Here is a 22230-nt window from a genome sequence, read left to right on the forward strand (position 1 = left end):
CCTCCATAAGACAAACAGAAAGAAAGGGAAATTATGTATCCCAAGCCCTTGATGTTGATGTCTGGTATTCCCTCTCCCTTAGTCTTGGACCTGGCTGAGGTAGTATTCACACATTTTCTAATACTGTGTCCTTACTTCCTCTTTTTTAAAATGAGTTCTCCTCTAAACTCAGTCTATCTGCACCCATTACCTGCTTATTGATTGAAATTAAGTCCCAGTTTCTTTGTTATTACTGAGTGGTTTTGCAGGTTTGTTGGATCGTTACCATGTCCAGTGTTCAGAGACCTGAGCTGGAACAAGTCCAGCAGTACTCTCCCCGCTGCTGGACAAGTGTTACCACAGCCATCATAAGCTCTGGATATTAAAAATTATATTCCAAAAGCCCACATTGACACAGCAATATAAAGTCTGCAGTCTTTTTCTAGTAACAGCACAGCCCCCATACATATTTATTCACCAATAGCTGGGTGCTCTGCAAAACCTTATTTCCAACTTTATTTGATAAAAAATACTACTTTATTATAAGATTTACAAAAAAGCCTTCCAATTACTTTCATATTACTTTCAAATAAATCAAAATTAAAATTCCTTTTTGTCAAATACATTCTAACTTGAATAACCTATCTAAATAAGATGCAGCAGAATTTAGATAATAATTTTACTTTTGAAATTTTATCAGTTCTACAAAAATTTATTTCATAGAAGAGGTTTATTATTAATTAGGTCTTCAGGTATCTACTTTGAGCAGATTGAATTTACCCTAAAGCTAAAAAACTAGCTAGACTATTTAAAATAAATTCATGTTGATTCAAACATTTTCAATTATAATTCCTTTGAAAACATGGGAGCTACATTTCAGAACACATAACACTCAAGGACCCAATTGGCAACCCCAAAATTGTCACTTTCATATTCATAATTGTATCATGACGAAAAAGGGAAAGCAAGAAAACTGCTTTATAGTCAACTAAGGAATGATGTTTCCAATAAAATAAAAATATATTATCTGAATTTAATTCAAATACTAGTTGTTAAAATAACAACTAAATGTTCTGTATAACACAAAGGCCATTGATATTGACTGACACCTTATTACCAGGATATATCACTGAGTAGAAATTTTTTCTTGTCCAGGTTTAAAATACATAGAGTATTACAATTCTGTCTTTTTAAAATTCCCAATGCTTACTGAAGATTTATTACCTGTGCATAGAAAAAGGTTAACCCTAAATGCTGGTTTATTATTCTATTAACTATATTTAGTTTCTTTTTTTTCTGAAGTCTCTTAAATATGCATAATACCTGAAATAAAGATATAACTGTGTCTAGAAATACTGTAAAACAGCCTCTAACTCTGTAATAATTAACTTGCTACCAGGTTTTGTTTTAAAATATGCTTGCTTATTTAGCACACATAGTTTAAGTGTCAGAGTTTAAGTACCTGATAGAGACAAATATTAAGTGAAGTACACTTGCTCAGAAGATAATTTTATTTCACATCTTCAAGCCGGGCATAATTAAGTTACTCTGTCATACAAAATGATAGAGGCTTAAATAAGTAACAGCTGGTTACCCCAATGGCTGTACAACTGACGGGCAGCCTTTGGCAGGAAAAGCTGTGCTAACACAATCAATACATTATGCTAATGGGAACAATGTAATGAGCAAGGAAGCAGCTAAAATGGAATGACAAAAAGAAAAACAAACAATCAAACATGTCCCTGCAGCCCTTAGCAGCGTTTCAATTGCAATTTGTGAACAGAAATCTTACAACAGTTGTACTCAAGTACTACTAGTCTTATGTAGAAATGTTTGCTGTGTTCATTCCTTATGTCAGAATAAATTTAATGGAAGCCAGATGAATCCACTGATGGCTGTTTCCTTGGCTTCAATGAATTTGCACCGTATTGCTCTAAGCGATGAATTGATCAAAACTTAAAAACTAATATAAAAATATTTTGTCATTAATTTTCTCTCTGATATTTTAGCAAAATTAAATTAACTAAACTGCAGTATAAATTAGACTTAAAAAGTTGCATATCATAAAACTATTTCCTCTCTGTTGCTACTCGTCTCTAAAGGTCTCACTTGAGTGTTTACTTGCCTTGGTGTCATTCTGATTTATTTTGTTCTCTAATTGATTGTGACATTACTCCAGTACAGATTTTCTGTTAGATTTATTCACTGCAGAAGACCCTTGTGAATTCCCTAACATACTCTGGAGCAGGAAAACCTCTAACCTGAAATGGATTTTAAAAGCAGGTTCTTAGATTCAGTGCAAAGGGTAGGTATGTTGCATGCTAAACACAATACATTCTGTGTTACAGCTAACCCACAGCCCATTCAAAATCCACTGTAAAAGACTTTCAAAATAAGTGTTTTCAAATAAGACTTTTGAATGAAGCTATGTTGCATGCTAAACATATTTTGTTCTGTGCTACTCTGATATGTTTAAATTTCTTCTTTGTCTATCTGGAGGATTCTTAAGGCAAAGCAGGATTCTGCTGACTCCCACAGAAATGTGCAATATTATCTTATAGGACCATCTCTGTCCTATCTCAGAAGAGAATCTCAGAAGAACAACAAGGTAGAGCAGTGATGACATATATACCTTCCCCTCTCTACCCCTCTGCCCTGTCCATGCAAACTATCCTTCTAATTTTCATCTTCTTTTTGCTATTTATATGTTCAGGATAAATTGCATATAGGGTTTTTTGGGTAAGTTTGTTGGTTTATTTTTTTTTTTTGGGGGGGGGTTGTTGGTTTTTTTGTTTGTTTGCTTGTTTTGGTTTAGGTTTTTGTTTTATTTTGTTTTGTTTTATTCATCTTCAACCTTCTCTGGTGAGGTTTCAGTTAGTCAATCCCAGATAAAAGACTGAATACAGTGCAGTCCTTCCACAATCCTTATATGTTATTATTATTAATATATTTGAACCCTCAGCAGCTACAATCTCAGTTACCTATTACAATGGGTAATACTGCATAATAGGTACAATAGGTAATTAAAATATGTAATGCTGCATACTAGATTCAGCATTAGAATATCTCTGATGTCAGCATCCAACATTTGCTTTTCCTCTGTCATTCCTACCTGTCAAGAATATTAACCCTGAAATAAAATCCCTAACATTTCAATCTTTCTGGAAGCAATGCCAGAAGATAGAAACTTATGTCTATAAGGTATGCAGCAATAAATGTGTATAAATTGCACTCCAGAACCAACAACAAGGTGGGCTTGTGACTGATTCAGAGCTGACTCTAGTATGACTTGGCTGTAGTATACTTAGGGGAAATATGAGTGACACAAACACTTATGTTACTCTCACAAATGCAGTTAATCATTCAAGGTGAATCTGGCACACTGGGATGTTCAGACACCCACCTCTTCTTGCTATGATAACACTGTACAGAGAAGATAAGCCAGTGAGTTTCCCTTCAGAAATCTGAAATACTTCCTGTACAGGCACTGTTATCATCTGCCACAAGACTAAGAGAGGTTTGTTGTCAGCCTAAAACGATGTTGTCTTCAAGGGCAGAACAGACCTAGATTCAAGCAGAATGTGAAGTATAGCTACCAAGAGATTTCAGTTTCCTGAAATCAGTTTCCAGCTGTTCAAATTTGAACTCTAAACATGGAAATATGTTGGCCTGAGCCATGAGAAGTTGGTGTAAAATAGTTTCTTAGCTTTTTAACATCTGCAGTTCTCTGATCTACTGTATTATATGATGGTGTCAGCATAACTGCTGGGAGGGAAATGGCTCATCCCTTATGTGAGACTTCTGCTAAAAAGAGGCTTTGTACCAAATCAAGACCTTGAGCTGAAAATCCATAAAACCTTACAAGAATCCAAATCAGTTTAACTAAATAATTTGATTGCATTCTTCCCAAAAAGACTTTGCTTCATTTATAAGTATAGTTAGTTCAGGGTGGAAGGGTCCTTGGGTCTCTAGTCCAACATTCTCCTCAAAGTAGGGTCAGCTGTGCAGTCAGACCTGGTGTCTCAGGTTTTTATCCAGTCAGGTCTCTCAAACCCCCAAGGATGAAGAGCGACTGCATAGCCTCTCTGGGGGACCTCTTGAACTTCACTGCCTTTAAAGGGAAAAATATTTTTCCTTTTAGCCAGATTAAATTACTTTTGTTTCAATTTATGTCCATGGACTCCTGCTCTCTTATCACCCCCATTGTGAAGGGACTGGCTTCATTCTCTCAGTGACCAAAATATAGACACAAGGGGCTGCTGTTCATTCTGTCCAAAGCTGTCTCTGCTCCAGGCTGAACAAGCCCAGCTTCACCAGTTTCTACTCACAGAGCAAGGGCTCCAGCCACCAACAATCATGATGGTCCTTGTACTGAACTTGCTCCAGTCTGTTGCTATATCTCATAGGAGGTGCTGGGAGGTCAGTATTTCAGATGTCTCCTAATGAGGACCAGGTAGAGAGAAGTAATCCTTGCCCTCAATTTACCTATCTGTTTCTGTTAACAGAGCCCATGAGGCTGATGGCCTTGTTTGTTTCCATGGGTCTGTTAACTCATGTTTAGTTTGATGTCTATGAGGCTTTCTTGGCCTTTTCTACAGAATTTCTACCCAGCCAGTCAGTTTTCACCCTGTACCATTGCAAGGTCTCTAGTTTTCCATGTCCAAAGTTTTCCAAACTTTGCATCATGCCTTGCTAATTTTATATGGTTTCCTGTTGGTTCATTCCTCCATCCAGTCTAGGTGTCTTTATATGACAACCCTTTCCTTTAGCAAATCAGCAATTATACCCCAATTTGTTACCATCTACTTGGCCATTGGTAAAGATGTTAAACAGGTCCCAGAACAAGCCCTGTGGCCTTGATCAAATAGAGCATGACATAGGTCTATGATCCTGATTCCTGTTATCCAAACTGACTCTTACCTGTCAGATGCACACCCACCAAGACTATAATATCCTGAACCTAGGTACTAAAATATTGCAGGACACAGTGTCAAAAGTCTTGCTAAAATCAAGGTAAACAACATCCCCAGCCTTCCCCTCATCCACAAACACCCATGTCCCATTGAAGAAGGCAATCAGGTTGGTTCGGTATGTTGACTGTTTCCAGTAAATTTCTTCTCCTTCATGAGACCAGAAATTTGTTCTGAGATGGTTTGTTCAATGATTTTTCCAGGGACCAAAGTGAGACAAATTTATTTGCTTATATAGCTTTCAAAAGTGTTCTTAAAATTGAGTACTACCTAGTTACTTATCTGAAAATAGGAAAAGAAAAAATATCACCACAAATTAGATAATAATAGTAGCTATAATTAGGTGTTGCTTCACAAGACCTGTAGTAGTAGTAGTAATAATTAAGACACGTTGCTGAATTATCTGAAATAAGGAGTGGTGTTACTGAACAATCTAATGACTTTATTAATACTTTTCTTTCTTTGTCTCTGTCGTATATGCTTGACATTTTGACCTTTCTTCTGTCTTCTTGAAGAAATAAAGAAGACTGAGATAAGGAGCATATTTTAATTTGCTTTAATTGTATTCAATTTGCTAATTATGGATATTTAAGTAACCTAAGTAATAATTATCTCAATAATTGTTATTATAAATTAGTATTCAAAGTAAGACAGTGAAATATGGTGAAACCTGTGTAAAGTACATGGGATTCTGATCAGTTCAATTCATTATCTTTATTTTTATGGTATATCTTAATTTAATACTTTACATAAAATAAGGGTTTCAAGTCCTCAAAGAATTTTATAAATGTTATTTATTATTATGAAGTCTTTCCTTCAGTACCACATATCCATCGCTCAAAGCCAACTCAGAATTCAACAGATTTTATGTTTTAAGATGTTGCCAACGTTTTAAACAGAAAATCCCTTTGGTTTATATTCCTATATATTCAGATTGTTGTTGCCCAGCTGCTGTAATGATTAAATAGGACATTCAATCTCTGGAGGAAAACCAACTCAATTAAGTGAAAGAATTAAAAGGTAGTTTTCCTTCTCTTTCTTAAAATAAATTTTAAAAGGATTTTTTTTGTTTTTTCTACTCTTAAACAATAATTAATATCTGCCATTGTATAACAAAATAACAAAGAGCAATTGCATGCCAAATGGAACATGACCATGCAATTGCCAGTCACTAGATAGTGATTTTCTGTCATTGAAGAAAAAAAAAAAGAACCATCAGTAGATTTGTTAGTTATGGTTCCAATGCATCTAAATACAGAGATCAACACTCTTTTCTTTTAAACTAATGAGATAATCAATTTGCTCTGCTTTCAGTGAACCTGATTCAATGGGCTGAAACACAGCCTGCAGCCTGCAAAATGGTGGCCAGACAAAAGAGCCATACTTGTTGGTTCCCTTAACTGCTTTCTTGGACTATTCTGACTTAAATACTTTATCTTGCCAGATCACCCATTTTTCAATGCAAAATTTAATGCTTGTCTAAACTAAAAGGCCTCTGCCACTATCCAGTCTGCTGGGGCTGCACTGTCAAATCTCCTCAATGTATGCCAAAAAGAGATACTCTCCTGCCAGCACAGTTACCTCACCTCACTGAACGACAGATGCAAAACTAACATTAGCTTTCCTCTTTTGGCTTAACCACACATTGGGATTTTGCCAGTGTAACTATATTAGTCAGGTTCGGTATGTGAGTGTGGGTTGGTTAACTTTATTTTCTGTTCTCCAGATATGTCTGCAATTCTTTCTAGATATGGCCTAAGAATACTATTATTAATTATCAAAATGGCAGCTAACAACAACTTCCATCTATAAGGTATTTAACTTACTAAAATGTTCTGGAAGACTGAAAAAGTATGCTTAAGGACCACAGACTTCTGTTTGATGTGGTCAAAAACAAACAGCTCACCGGAAATGTTTCTTCTAGCTGTTTGATGAGAAATGACATGGTCTTTTTCTGAAGATCTTCCTATATTGGACTATTCATAACTTTTTTTTTCTGCAGTGGAGGAATAATATCCTATAATATCTTGTCAGGTGTAGCTCACACCACAGCTTGTTTGTCTCTTCTTTAGCTGTCAGTTTAGGAACTCCACTTCTATATAAAAGTTGGCTGAACCAATTTTTTTTTTTTCTAAATTTGTGGTAGAAATAAGATAAGTAGGGCTGGTCATATGTAAACTCTAAATATTTTTGATATACAACAGTATATACTTTCCATACTTTATTCTATCTGGCAGAACCTCACCAATCTGTATGTTAGACTCACTGATTTTATTGTATTTCCTTCAATCATTGATATAAATATTGAGAACCAAATAGTTGTTGTTGTTATTTTATGAATGGTTAGTAAATCCAGTCAGTCTGTATTTCAGACATCTATAATATTAATTTTCCAAAAGGAATGGAGTTGTTTTTTCATGCTTTGGAAATCACCATGAATAGCAAACAAAGAATAAACATGGTGCAGTAAAATGTATGTAGTTATTTTATTCATTATTTAGCTTTATAACTGTATAAAAAATCTGGCCTAGAGTAGGATCAGTCCAGCCAAATTTAGCACACCATTGTTTTTATGCAGTAGTAGTTTGTGTAAATTGTGATTTTGACAGACTATTAAGTACCAGGCAATATTTTGTACGGAAGTAACAGATGACCCATGACAACTTTAACTAAAATATATTTTTGCTGGTATTACATAGCTAATAAGCCCATCATATTCTATCTGTTGAGCTTCACTAGGAGATGAAATAATATCTAGTGCATGATAACATATCTATGAAAAAGAAAGCCCTGTTATTTACCAGCTACTCAAATCATCTAATAGCCACAAGTGATCCTAGCCACGGTCTCCCTTGTGAGGCTTTCAGAATCAACCCTCAGCTCAGGACACTTATTTTGTTTCCCTGTGTCCTACCTTGTAACCTCCTCTGCTTTTACCTTGGAAGGCATTTATAGATTGCTATCATCTAACGGCTTGCCTGCTTCACTGACATAGTATCCTGCCTTCACTGCCTTCCCTGGTTGGATGGCCTAATTTTTGCTAATAGGAATGCTGAATGAAGTCATTATTGATGCCCTGAGACTGTTCAGGTGAAGGCTAAGAGTACTTTAGAATGGAAGATATAATAAGAGACAGGAAGTATGGGAATACTTAGAAGATTAAAAATAATTTCCTGTCCTTCCCTACAGCTTCTCCCCCCTCCCCTGCAACAACACTTTATTTGCTCCTTTTGGGCTGCAAATAGGAACATTAGCTGTGTTCCTACCTTCAAAAGGCAAAAAAGAGAGTGAAATCTAAATCAGATAAAATGTTTAGCAAGTTTTGCAGACCCTTTCTCTTGTCATTTTCTTACCAATCAGTTGCTATTTCTGCCACCATTCTCAGCCTTCCTTTGCCATTGTTGTTCACCCTAATCACTGGCAGCCCCTGGCTTCTACTCCTTGGATATTTCCAAGGCATGTTTAAAGCATAATCAAAAGTGTCCATGGGGCATTTGCCCTCAAGAGATGAGCACCATAATACTGACGAAAGAGGTGGTATGCAATTTTTCTCTTCACAATTTTTCTATTGTTTGTACATACAGAAACCTTATTTGATGATGTGTTGCAGATATCTTGTATCAATCCACTTTTTTATCCATTTTACTCATAATTTTCCTCCATTCATATGAAAATACAAAATCTACAAAAAAGCAGGAATGCTAAAGAGGGGCTGAAAGCCTGTTTAGTCTCCATGTATATACAAGCAAAACTGCAGTTTTTGTAGTTGCAACTGAAATCTAAGAAAATAGGGAGAATGCTTACTGAATCACAAGTCAAACTGTATAAACAGAACCATAAATATATTATTCCACTGTTTACTCAGCTCTAAACCTGACACTTAACAAGAAACGTTTAGCCACATGAGACAGGAAATTGAATCTTCTCACTTATCCACATTCACGCTCTGTCTCTTGCATTTGATTTGTGCCAGATTAACAGAAGAGACTGAGAGATGAGGCTAAATTGTTCCTCCCTGTGCGGAGGAAATGCAGAAATCTCCCAACAGCAAGTGGCTTTCCTCACCATATGTGCTTCTTCATCTTGGCCCAACAGGGCAGGAAAATGAGTTTGAGGATTTTTAACACAACACATTATGCAAGTTTTAGCTGCAGTACTTTGCTCCATTTTTGCTTTCAGTGCCTTATTAAAATGCATTTCACAGAGAATGGCAAGCTCAGAAATTGGAAAAGATTTAACAGTGTGGCAAGATCTATGGAATTCAAATTATTTTGTTACATGAGGGTGAAATTCAGGTTAGTACTTTACATATAATCGTGATGTAGCTCAGTAAGCAGGGCTTTGTTTTGGTAGACATGTATCATCTTTGGTAGACTTAGTCATCATCTCCCAAATAGTCCAAAATCAGCCTTGCAAAATGGGAGAATTTCATTAACTTGCTGAAGAGGTGAATCCAGAAAAAAAATAGTTCAGGGAGCCTTATTCAAACAGCTCATGATGCCATTGCAAGGACCTAGTCAGTGACAGCCCATTCTGTTTGAAAGACTGCATCTCCACATGAGCATTACCCTCTGCAACATAGTTCAGCCAGCATCAGTTTAGCAAGCATTCTGTCTGTGAGTTTGCAACATGTGAACCAGACACTCCTGATTTTTTTTTTTTATGTGATAGACAATCATGCTGTAATCTCACTTAGCCAACATACGACCCGCCCTAATTTCAGCATTTCAGATGTAGCATTTAAAGTTGTTTCTTTAAATGCTAGATGTTCATGTCTAAACTGTTTACACCACATTGCATGATGGAGAGCTTTGAATGAAGCACAAATCAAGTCATGGTCATCCTTCTTTCTTGACTTCATCATATTGACTTTTGATGATCCCCAGTACAAGGATATATATAGTATTGAGACCAAAAGGGATGGGATGAGGAAATGGCTCAGTAGTTTTGCTGCCAATTGTGAAGTCAATGCAACTCAACCAATGCCCTTAAAACTATATGATGTGCACTTGTCTTCTGGAAAAAAAAAAAAAATGGTGCACTAGTCAGACAATGTGATACATTTTACCTTTGTATCTTTACCTCTGATTTCTGAGGAAACAGTAAACTCCTTGCTACCATTTTTTGGATTGTGTAAAGAAAGTTTCTGAGAAAATAAGAGACCTAAGGTAATCCATAGTTTAAAATGTTTTCTATAGGTATTTTTATATTAGTGTACCTCTTTATTCTTAAAAAGCAAAATGTATTTTTTAAATGGAACAAAAGAGCTTTCTTTCATATTTTATCAACACAATTTATAAAGTAATCAAATGTTTGAAAAAGTCTTTGCTCCTAATCTATGGGCGGAGTTGATTCAGCAATTTCATTTCTTCATAATAGACTTAGGGCTTTCTTCCAAAATTTAAATCTACATCAGATGGTCTTTATCACTTATAAACAGGTCCATGAAAGAGAAACATAAGTACAGTTCTGTTCAGAGTAAAGGAATTCACACATTATATTTGTGGATTTGTGCTTTAAGCTAACTATACTTTACAAATGATCCCACTAACAATATCTCCTCCCCCAAATAAATAATCTATGTCCACTCATATTTTCACTTCTATTCAGAAAGAGAAACTAAAATTCAGACAAACAGAAGTACAAAGTAAGGCTTAAGTAGCTACATATGCCTACATAACAACATATACCCCTTTAATTAGGGATTTTAAAGTTATATATGAAGATTCTGAAATTTGTTATTTGTGATTCTGGAAAACACTAATGATTTTGATGGTCCTGATTACATGATTGGAGGGAGCGTGAATATAAAAGTTTTTATTTGAACCAATTAACTGAACACAGAAATCAATTTTAATAAAGCAATAAAGAAAAAGTTTATCTCAGAACATTCTGAATCTTAAAGTTTCAACAGAATAGTGGTGCTATGTTATCATAATCTCTTTAAACTCTCAATCGTGGCTCTCAGTGTATTTTAAAATCACAAGTGTCGCCTTTCTTCTCAGTGAAAACCTTGCAAGTTAGCCATAATTTGAAGTTCTTGTTTTCCTATGAGTACCACACTGTGAGGGTTTTTTGACAATACCTTTGGGGGGTGAAACATACCCTAATTTTTATTCTTTCAGAACCCTGTGACTCTGTAGTAGTCAGGCCTTTCTGAATGCACAGGTAACAAAACTGGGAGTTACTTCCACTGTCACCCTCTGACAACAAAATATCTTCCCAGCGTTCTGCCAAAGCTTACTCCTATTTCTTCCACCAAAGTTTTTCCATTATTTAATTTTCTTTTTAATTTTTATTTTCCTTTCTTGTCAATACTAAAAAGTGAGATAACTCAGAGCTACAAACTATCAGAAATTACACGTTGCTAAAGGATCTAGCAATAAAAACAGGATTTTAAAGGGACAGATTATAAGTGTGCAAATATGATTGACTGAAACTGTGTGTGGAATAAACTGCCAAAACACTTATCATAGCAAAGTAATACAGAATATCAGAGACATGCAAAGACATAGTAATGTTTTCTGGATATCACATCAAATCATATGTTTTCTAATAATCAAAAAAGGAAAAAAATGAAATATTCCTTAAAGCTATTTTTTTTCCTGTGAAAGAATTCAACAACCACAGTAATATTCTCTATAAAAAAATAGAAGTTACAGAGTTGATGTTTATGGCTTATGCAAATGTTAAAAAATTGACATAGCTAAGATATTTAGTAAAATTATTGTACAATTTAGTAAATATTTGCCTGCCTAAAGGTCACTATTTCAGGCCACTGAAGTCATATATGTGTAAGGACTTCAATTGTTATACATATATATTTTTAAATCCCAGGTAATTACTGTATATTAAACATTTTAGCAGCTATAAAAGGGTAGCTTCTGTGCTATTGGAACATTCATTTTTATATTTGAAAGCTTCCATACACTGCATGTGCAGAGACACAATGTTTGATAAATACTGCACTTGTAAATGCAAAAGACAACAGACAAGCCATTGGCAGGTGGACACTGACATTTCTATGGTCATTCTAAACATAATTTCTAGTAAGAACCTGGACTTGGAACTCAGCATATTGACTAGAAACCTAGGGTGACTGTGTTCACATACCCTACATATCTGCTTACTGTCAAATAAATCCCAGTTTATCTGTCTGGAGAACAAATATTGCAATAAGGAAACTGCATTATCCGGCTCCCTTACAAGGGGGTCTCTGATCTTCTGTTCCTTTATTCATGGAGCTCTATCCACCAACTCTGTACAAACACCATGTGACCATTAAGCACGGTGAGGGTTATCTCATGTACCTTTCCTGTTTAAATACTCTGCAAATTGGTTTTCCTACAGTAATTATACATGTTTAATATTTTTAAAAACCACAGCACTGTAACAGCTACTGAGAAGAAATTACCTCTACCCTAGCTGAAACCAAGACACAAGCCCTTTAAGAAAAAAAGCCTCTGTGAGACAGACACAGCCAGAAGAAAGGCCAAGTGAGGGAGTCTAACTGTCCCCATTTTACTTCCAAGGCAGTAACTAAGCAGTCTGTCATAAGCCACACAGCACTTTTCTGTCAGAACAGGCCCCCTGTAGATTAGGAGACTCCTCTAAAAGAAGAGGTACTTTTTAAACTGTTGGTGCCACAGCAATTATGTCAGATTAGGAAATCTCATGAACTACATAAAACCTAAAAGCTTCCACTAGGACGAAAAGTCATACATTATGCATTTGAAAGGTATTAAACATAGTGGTTTGCATTATCAGATGAAAGAATCTTGGAGTAATCACAAATTATTGAGCATTTGTTGTCTCCACTTAAAAAGTATACTGTTGCTATGCAAGTGGAAAATCACAGCATGTTTACAGATGCATACTTTTTTAGCTGCAGAGAATACAAATTTCAAACTTCAGGAAAAAGACATGAAGAAATGAAGACATGATTCTATATGAAGGAATAATTTTTATAACCACAGCTACCTAATGATTGTGGGCAAGGTGATGGTGTTTTGTTTTACTATATTATTTTTTATATATCAGATCACACACATAAAATAGGGCTGCAAAGAACAAAAATTCAAAACTCATAAAAGCTTTTTCAGGAGCTCATAAGCACTAACAACAATGGCATATAATGGGAAACCAATAAGAAGGAAAAAATAGTGACATGAAAAACCCCCAAAGTTCTATTCTACTACAAATAGTTATTTTATTTTTAGAACTATATACAATAAAATGAAATATACTTTATTTTTTATATGTTAAAGTATGTAGAAGTTACCAGAGTGGATTAGAAGTGTGATCCATGTGGTCAAATACCATGATTTAAAGGGTGGCCAAAACAAGGTGCTTTAGAGAAATATATAAAAGAGGCCTAGTCATAGAAAAAGGTACTCTGTGAAGTCCTTCTCTTCATTATTAATCACTAGAGACTCTCTAAGCCTTCAAGTATGATATTTTATCCCTTAATTATTTTCTAGCACTAAAAAATGATACTATGCACTATTTTTATCATTATATATATATTTTCAATATTGTTAGATTCTTGGTTTCTGACAGATCCGTGAAGGCTTATCTATGTATCTGCAGAATTAATAGTTGTTTTGTGATCTACCTCCACACTTTTATGAGTGTATAACATACCACAGCGATGTGCATTGGCACTCAAGAGTTTGGCCTCTTACTCCTCTGCATTCAGGTCCTGCACTCATTATAAAACACTTATCCATTGGATAATCAGAACTCTTACCACAGTAGAAGCCCTTCAAGAGTTACAGCTGAGCACCCATTCTGTATTTTCATATTCAGGTACATCTGTGTTTTTGATCATGAATCTATATCACATTGTTGAGGAATTTAACTGCTTGGGAACGCCAGGTAGAGCTGCAGGTGAACAAGAACTGCCCTGGGTGCCAGCAGATTTAGTGAGGACTGCGCTGAATTCTGTGTGGAATCATGGTAACAAAGACTATTATCACACTTCTTAATGTCACTAACGGATTCAAGGGCAGCCATCATTTCAGTGGAGATATACTGAAATATCCTTTGTCTCCTGGAAAAGGAGCTGTGTAATTTTTCTATGTTAGTCATCAGTCCCCATTTACAAGCAGCTGTAGCTGAACGCTGTTTCCCCCAGGGCTGGTGTAGAATATTGTATACAGCACTCCATGAAGGAAGGATGCAAGATAGTGAACTTAAGTCAATGACAATTTTTTTACTTCTTATTTGGCAAATAAGCTATAATTTAAAATTTGGCTGGGATTGAATCAGATGCATTTATTCTGGTTCTGGTCACAGATTAACTCAATCATGTTAACCATTTTTAATTAATAAGTATTTTATTTATCTCTGCATAATATATTTTCTTTTCAGGCCCTTGAAAGAAAACCAAATTAAATCAAATAGAGCTATGAGAGACAGAAGAGGTGGTGGCATCCTTTTACATCATAAATGTTATTAAGATTTTGTTGGTTAGCCTCATAACCATTCTTGAGAATGGAGGGACTTGGTCTCATATTTCCCAGAACATTAGTTTCATTAACATGCTACAGAGCATCATGGAATTATATCTTTCCTTAGAGACTCAAAAAATGGTTTAACATACCTTAAACCAACATGGAAAACTGTTAATTAAACTGAAATTTGAAAGCAGATCTTCATGCCTGGACTTGTTGGAATACTGGCAACAGAGATGAAGACCACTGACCTGGCATTCTCATGCTGTGAAAAAAAAATTGGGATCTATGTACAAAGCAGCAACATTTTCTGTATAGTGATCATGTGAAAGTCTGTCCAAATGGCAAACTTTCAGGACAATGACTCCACCAAATATCCTACCCACCTTAATGAATGTTATAAGTGATCCATACACCACTTGCTGAGAATTAATTCAATATTCACACAAAAGACACACATAATTTTCCATCTACTGACAGCTACTTTCTCCTCATTTGCATAACCAAATCAGAACACAGGAATAAAAAATAAAGGCATTATTAAAACATTCTTCCTATGCAGTCCTAGGAGACTTCTCATAACAATCTTTAGCTAGTCACTCATTTGAAAAAAGTCTAGGAAGGTTGTTTAGTGAAAACAGAAACCTGCTGCCTCCATAAACTTTCCAAAACAGCTACTGGATACTTTGTTTCCTCTCAAAATTGTTCAGTAATCTTAGAAGAAAACTGAATAGATCAAAACAAAGACAAGGAAATATGTAATTTTTGCATATGGAGCACAGATAAATAATATAAAGGAGCTGGACTTTGCATGAACTGTATATACAGTCGATACAAAATTGTCAGAATTAGGAAATCAAGTTCTAGATGGCTGAATTTATAGCAGAATATCTCTGGTATATTAAAATATTAGGCTTCTAGGCTTTCCAAGAAAACTAGCTCATTTTGTTAAGGCTCCCTCCAGCCGCAATGGCTCCCTAAACACAACCAGTTTGTTAAAATATTTCCTCAACAAGTGTTCTGTATCTGTGAAATAGCTACATTTCCTGTTAGACAGTTGTTTATTCCTCTGAAATAAGCACACATGATATCAGAAACTGCAGACAAGTATATTTCTAATAGACTGCATCAGGGGAGACTTGTGTAAGAAGAAACGGGACAACAAGGGCCCATCTTTGGAAATTGCATGTACTCTAGTTTCCTTAATGTTCTTTAACAAATCTAAGTACTTGAAGCTTCTAGGATGTAGCAGATGGGTTTTTTTTTTTCCTTTTCCTCCTTCTTTTCTTAACACAGATATTACTCACACACTTAATTAGATTGTGAGCAAAATACAGTCATCACCTGAATAAGAAAACGTGCACACTTAAATTTCCTACAGAAAGACAGTGTGATTCTTCAAAATAAGTGAAATAGGCCTTGGTTAAGGGAAGAAAAAAGAGAGATGAGCTGTGAATATATTGAAAAAGTGATTTCAACAAGAAGTCAATAAATCATAGAGTTTGGAGCCTCTGTGAAATATACTTCAGCCAAGTGGGTGGCTTTGAAGGAAGAACAGAGTATTGTTTACCAGCACTGAAAAAGCTAGAATTAAAAAGGAAAAATCACTGAGAAAATAAGCACTCTGTTGCTCAGAACCATATCACTGCTGGCTAATCTGACAGGTTAGACCTAAGTTACTTGCTTATACTGTGTCATTTTAAACAGCATGGTAGTGTTAACTGCAGTAAAAAATAGGCCTCAGCCCTGGCTCTCAGGCATTACATGTGTTGGAGAGGTGCTGATGGTTTCATTTTACAGCTGTAGGGATCCAGTCTTCTGTCAACATGTGTGCACAACAATTTAAGAGGAATGCCTTTGTTCATACACAGGCAAAGGGGCCCAAAGAACTTATTTTAATATTCAGATGACAATTAAAATTAGGGTTAATCCTTTCATTCAATAGGTAAAAAGTCTAGTATAATTTTACAAAAGTCTTTATTTCATTCATGTAGAGGAGATAGAAATTACTAATTAGGCTTATAGTCAAACAATGCTCTGAAAGATATTAGTGCACTCTATAAGCACTTAAAAATCTCTTCATTTCAATTAAAAAAAAATCTACTGAATAGATCTTCAGCCTACTGTCACTGTTTTGAAACATAAATAACTTTTTCCAGCAGTGAGGTATAGAAACAACACTAACTTATGTCATACAGAAGAGGCTTGCTCATCTGCAGTTTTGACATTTCCTTGTGTATTCTGGTGACCTTGAGAGGAAATGAATATAGTCAAAACATAAAATGTCTGGCTCTGAACCACCTTCTCAAAGCAAGTGCAGCTGGAGCAATGTCAGCTGACAGCGCTTCCCTCTAGCCCCCCATCTGGCAAACGACCTGCCAAACTACCATACAGAGCTACATGAGTACAAAGAGTAAAAGAAACCCAAAAAAAGCCCCAAAGAAAGAGTCAGTCAACCAGCTCTGCTTGTTACATCCCTGCCTAGGAGATAGGAAGAAGCACACCACATATTTCTCTCTTTTCCTTTTATGCCTCCCTTGTGTTTAAAAGCTGCTCTGCTGAAGCAATGTTTAAGGACATAATGTACTTAACACTTCCCCTGTTTTGGGTGCTTAGAAAACCAGAACTGCTGGTAATGTATTTTTTATGCCTTCTCCTTGTGTGCAGGAGAATTCAAACACACATGGGATGTTTATTAAAACTACACAAAAGTACAGGATAGCTAGCTCAATTTTAAGCCAAGTCAAATATGACCTACATTTTAGACAAAAAATGAAAACCACAATGTCAAATTCTACAGTTATGTTCTTATATAACACAGATGCACAAAGTTCCAGCTTACACAAGTCCCTTCAGAAAAGCTTTTAGTAGCGTGAAACATAGATGGGGTGCATACAGACGAAGTATTAAAGGAACAGCACAGGCATCAATGCTTCTTGACATCACTGGCAAAACTCTCTCACTTGATTGTAGCTTTACTAGAACTTTTCAGAAGTAGAGCACTAAACAAAGGAACTAGAACTTGAACAAATTTGAGAATGTTGCGGGGAGGAAAGAGGAGAAGACAGGAGGGGAGGGGATGGGAGGGGAAGGAGGAAATGTTTGTAAAACCATCTTAATTTAAGAGTGAAAGTAGCAAACACCAATAACTAAATGCCATCATCAATGTCAGTGAGGGAGAGAAGAAAGAGACACAAAGATAAGCTGAGAGTTTAAGTCCTAATTCTCACAGAAAAGAACTAGGAACTTGGATATAAGATGCCAAGGATATAAGATATTGGGATATAGAAAGAAAAGCAGCACTGGCTGCAATGACTGTTGTCTCTTGGACAAATTACCAAGTAAGCAATCAGGGAAACGAGAGGATTTAAACAGCAAAAAATTGGAGGTTGAAAAGGACAAAGGTTATATCTTTGGTGGTGGTTGGAAACAAAGAAATTACAAGTCTCACTGAGAAGGCAAATAGTTTGGAGAAATAGCAGAGAAATTTCTAACTTGGAGTCTGGAAACCTTGATGGAGGTATGTGATCTTTGTAGATCAATAACATTTTATGCAGTGTGATGGCTCAAAAGGATAGGAGGCTGATGTGTTCTGGAGGAAGCTGCTTCAGTTTATACCATAATCTAAAGCACCCTTTCAGTAGATCAGTTCTTAAGGAAAACATATGGTGCAAACAATTCCCTTATAGTGACTATTTGTAAACCAGTTTTGGGCTCTGGGACCAATTTCAGCATCATGCCACATTGGTTTGCCTGTGTCTTTTTGATGACTAGATTAAGAGATAGATGCCTTGCCTGCTGTGAGCTCTTCTGCTATACCTCATTCAGTTATGACTTCTAACTTTCTGGAAAAGACATTTGCAAAATGTAGTGTGCTCCTCAGCATCAGAGTTAAAAATATTTTCCTTTATTTTCCTTTGAACACCGTCTGGTAAGCAGTTCCCCTCTTCTCTACTAATCTCCTTCTGACCTTGTGGTTTTGAAATTGGGAAGTATTTTACAGTACCTGAATGAATGGCATTCACAATACCTGTGAATAGCTGCTCTTAATCTGAGTTCAGTGGAGTTAAAAAAAAAATAAAAATCAAGTACTTTGCCTTTCTTCCCTTCAACCTACTGTGCTTATCAAACACTTTAGTTGAGTCGCCATAATTGTGCTTCAAAATGTTATTTATCTAAAGGAAATACAAGGTAATATGGCTTTCATACATTGATGTGCTGATTACTTAATGGGGATCAAGTTCATCAGTGTGGTGGGAAGTTGGTGTCAAGTTCAAGATGTGGTAGGTGATGAGCTTGTACAAGCGTTGCTATTTAGGCTAAGCCTATGTATGACAACTTACCAGTCCACAGTATTTTGTCCTATCTGTAAGGTCAAAATATTGATACTGATATCAATCCTATGCAAAATTTGAATTCTTGTAGGAGAAGATAAGAAAGACAAGAAGCTGAATATCTACTCAGAGCCAACTAAAAGCCTTGTTAGATTGTTTCTTCTGTCTTTCATACATGTGTTTACTTACATTCAGTAAGGTACAAGCCTTGTTAAAGCTACAACAAAGGCTATTGATGCACTCCTTCCAACTTGGCAAGAGCTAGCAAGAACATGAAATTTCCCAAGAGCACCCCAGAAATAGTTCCAACACAATTTCTAGACAGTGTTTTATTTAAAGATTTTCTATTTGTTTTAAGATGTGTATAAGTGTAGTTAGTTCCAATTAACTTTCTGTTACCCATAGCTTTTTTTTCCCCCAGGATGTGGGTTTATCAAATCATTCTTAGCTGAAAAAAATCTCTCTTCCTGTGTACTTACAAACATTTTTCACTAAGTGATAAATTTGCTTAAAGATATTTTCCATGTGGTTTGTGTTATCAGTGGTTTTACTTTACGCAAATTAAACCAGCCCTCACAGAGCCCCAAAAACTTAAGATTTTTTAAATGCTGGAAGGATTTATCTTAAACTGCACTTGTTGAAGACAACCAGATTTTGGCACTGAAGAAATTAGAGCCAAAAGATCAATATTTTTGTGAGGTGACTCTGATTCTTAAAAATACTGTAGCTAAGGTATATTTTTTTTCAATATTATCTTTATGAAACATTTCTGGTCTGTCACAAACTGCTTTCTGTGATTATTGATCTTTTTTTTTACAAAAAAGATGATGAGTTATTTAGCTATCTGTGCTTACAAAATTATTTCTGCTTCTCAGTAAGGATTAATTACTTATCACAGAAGCCAGCAAGTAGCCAAAAAGATCTATTTAAAGTTCTTTAGCATGCAATTCCATCTTCATTGACACATTACCAACTCTCTGACATTCCTCAGGATGGGATAGAATGCTGATCACAGGAAAATTTAATTTTTCTGGCAGCTCATTTCTGACTTTGGGAGAAAAGCCATCATTCATGATGGGGCCAGAAGCAAACTTGTCAGACAAGCAAAATGCCAGTGTTTTTCATTATGTGGCAGGTGCACATCTTTTCAATGTACACAACAAGGTACGCCAGCTCAGTGCTCATGCTGGAATAGACATGCAGCTATGCAGAAATGAAAAGGGTTTGCAGCCCTCAGGTGCACACATGAGCGCCTCACTGGGCTAAAAAAATAAAAGATATATTTTACTAAATACTCCACTTCTTTCTTGAAGGAGCTGGTGAGGAGGAGCTTGGAGAGTGTCTCTCTTTGTGATACATCCTAGAAAACTTATCATAGGTTGGACTAGATCCTAAAGGTCTTTTCCAACCTAGTTCATTCTGTGATTCTGTAATTAAAATCAGGGCTCAGCATACATCCTCAAAATCCCTGTAGCTTCATTAATGAAATTAATGAAATGAAATGAAATCTCACTTTTAAGGCAAGGGGCATATCTTAAAACAATAAAGTCCAGTCTTTAAAATTACATATGCTTTAACTTTGCACAGTCATTCAGCACAGTCATTCAGCAAGAACACTTCCTGAAACTCAGGTACACACTGTGCTGAATTAAAAAAAAAATCAACATAGGGGCTAGAAATTTTAAAAAGTAGTATTTTCTTTAAAAGTACTTGGCCTGAAAACTCATAAAAAATCTTTTATAAGTTTTTTTTTTTTTTTAAATGCAAGGCTGGTGTTACAGTCAACAGTCCAGACATTTTTCAGTTTACGAAAGTGAAAACAGTTTAAAACTTGTGAAATTATGCTCTTTAAATACCAGAACTGCTCTGCTTCCAAATTTCAGTTTAAACTTACAAGGATAGAAAAGGTTGAAACTAAAAAAAAAGCTTTGAAAATGCCTACAATATTTTAAATTACCCAATCCATCAGTTTTGTCTCACTTATCAGCTAATAAACTTTAAAAAAAGAAATACATAATCACATTATTTTCCTAAGAAATAACTTTTGGAATGGGTTCCCACAAAGCAACTTTTGAAAGAAAAGAAGATCTCTATATTTAACTGGCTTCTCATTACAGGTACCTTTTGCAGTTCGTGCTGCCACCCAGGAGAAGTATGACTACTCCTTTGTCCTCTAACACCAGCTCATGGGAGGCTGGGAGGGAAAACAGATTTGGGGGCAGCTGAAACCATTTGCTCAGCCGGTGGGTGAACAAGCAATGACCCAGCAATGACCATGGCCTGCAGTGCACTGAATATCTTCCAGCTGGAGGGGAACATGCTGCCTCAGCAACAAACAAGGAGCAAGGAACTTCCTCTCAGACAGAAAGGGAGCAGAGGAAGATAGGGCAATAAACTGCTATTTGGTCGCACTTTTGTTCACATCTTTTTTAACACTCTGCTTCCACAGTAGAACAACAAAGTTCTAATTTCTGCCAAGGATTAGGTCAAAAGTTGGAGGACATTATGAAGCATAGAAATAATTTAGCTCATGAAATTTTACATTTGAAAAAACATGAAATGAGAAGGATTCAAAGTTTCTCCATTTTTAACATGATTTCCAGTGAGAGGGAGGGATATTTCTATCAGATAATCTGGTGAATTTTAACTAATTTTCTGTTCCAAGACATAGAATAATACAGTCATTTAGGTTGGAAAAGACCTCTAACATCATCAGATCCAATCAGTGACCTAAAACTGCCAAGTCCACCACTAAACCATGTCCCTACATGCCACATCTATGTCTTTTAAACACCTCCAGGGAGAGGTTCCCTGTTCAGTGTTCCACTTCCCTGTTCAATGCTCGATCACCCTTTCAATGAAGAAATTTTTCCTAACATCCAACCTAAACCTGCCCAGCCACAACCTGATGCAATTTTCTCTTGTCCTATCATTTGCTACCTAGGAGGAAAAACACCCTCCTTGCTACAGAAAGTTGTAGAAACAAGCTAAACAAATCCAGTTTTCTGAGTTGCTCCTTATGAATCTTGTGCTTTAGAATGCAAAAATTCAAATACTGATATTTTTTTTATAATCCTGCAAGTACTCCCATATTCTAAAGATTCTGAATAAAAAGCAATTAGGAGCGCAGAAATGGAGTTTTGAACAATGATAAACTGCTGAATGTGGAATGTATCACTACAGCACTCTTCTAACTTCTGCTTCTGTAATAAGGAAAATGAGAAACTGTTTCAGATATCCCTCAGATTAATCCTCATGCTATGCACAGTGTTGGCAGCAGAGATTCTAGTTTAATCAAGCCAAAAATTATTCATAAAATGAGAGAAATGTTAAATTTATAAATTGCTTTTCTGGACTTTTTCCTATGATGTGTAACGCACAGACTACCTGCAAGTAGTGTTCTGCAGAGCTAGAACTCCACATGCAATCAGGATTAGAAGAGAATGCTTTGAGGTGAAGAACAAGCTCAGTGTTGTGCCCTTCATTAGTACA

General features: G+C 35.8%; 1 protein-coding gene across 2 annotated transcripts in view; it reads right to left on the reverse strand.

Moving 5' to 3' along the window:
- Positions 1–22230, reverse strand: part of GRM8 (glutamate metabotropic receptor 8) — a 301344-nt gene that overhangs the window by 14801 nt on the left and 264313 nt on the right. The gene's annotated exons all lie outside the window — the stretch shown is intronic.

This window comes from Vidua macroura, chromosome 5 (genome assembly GCF_024509145.1).
Source record: "Vidua macroura isolate BioBank_ID:100142 chromosome 5, ASM2450914v1, whole genome shotgun sequence".
NCBI classification, from domain to species: Eukaryota; Metazoa; Chordata; class Aves; order Passeriformes; family Viduidae; genus Vidua; species Vidua macroura.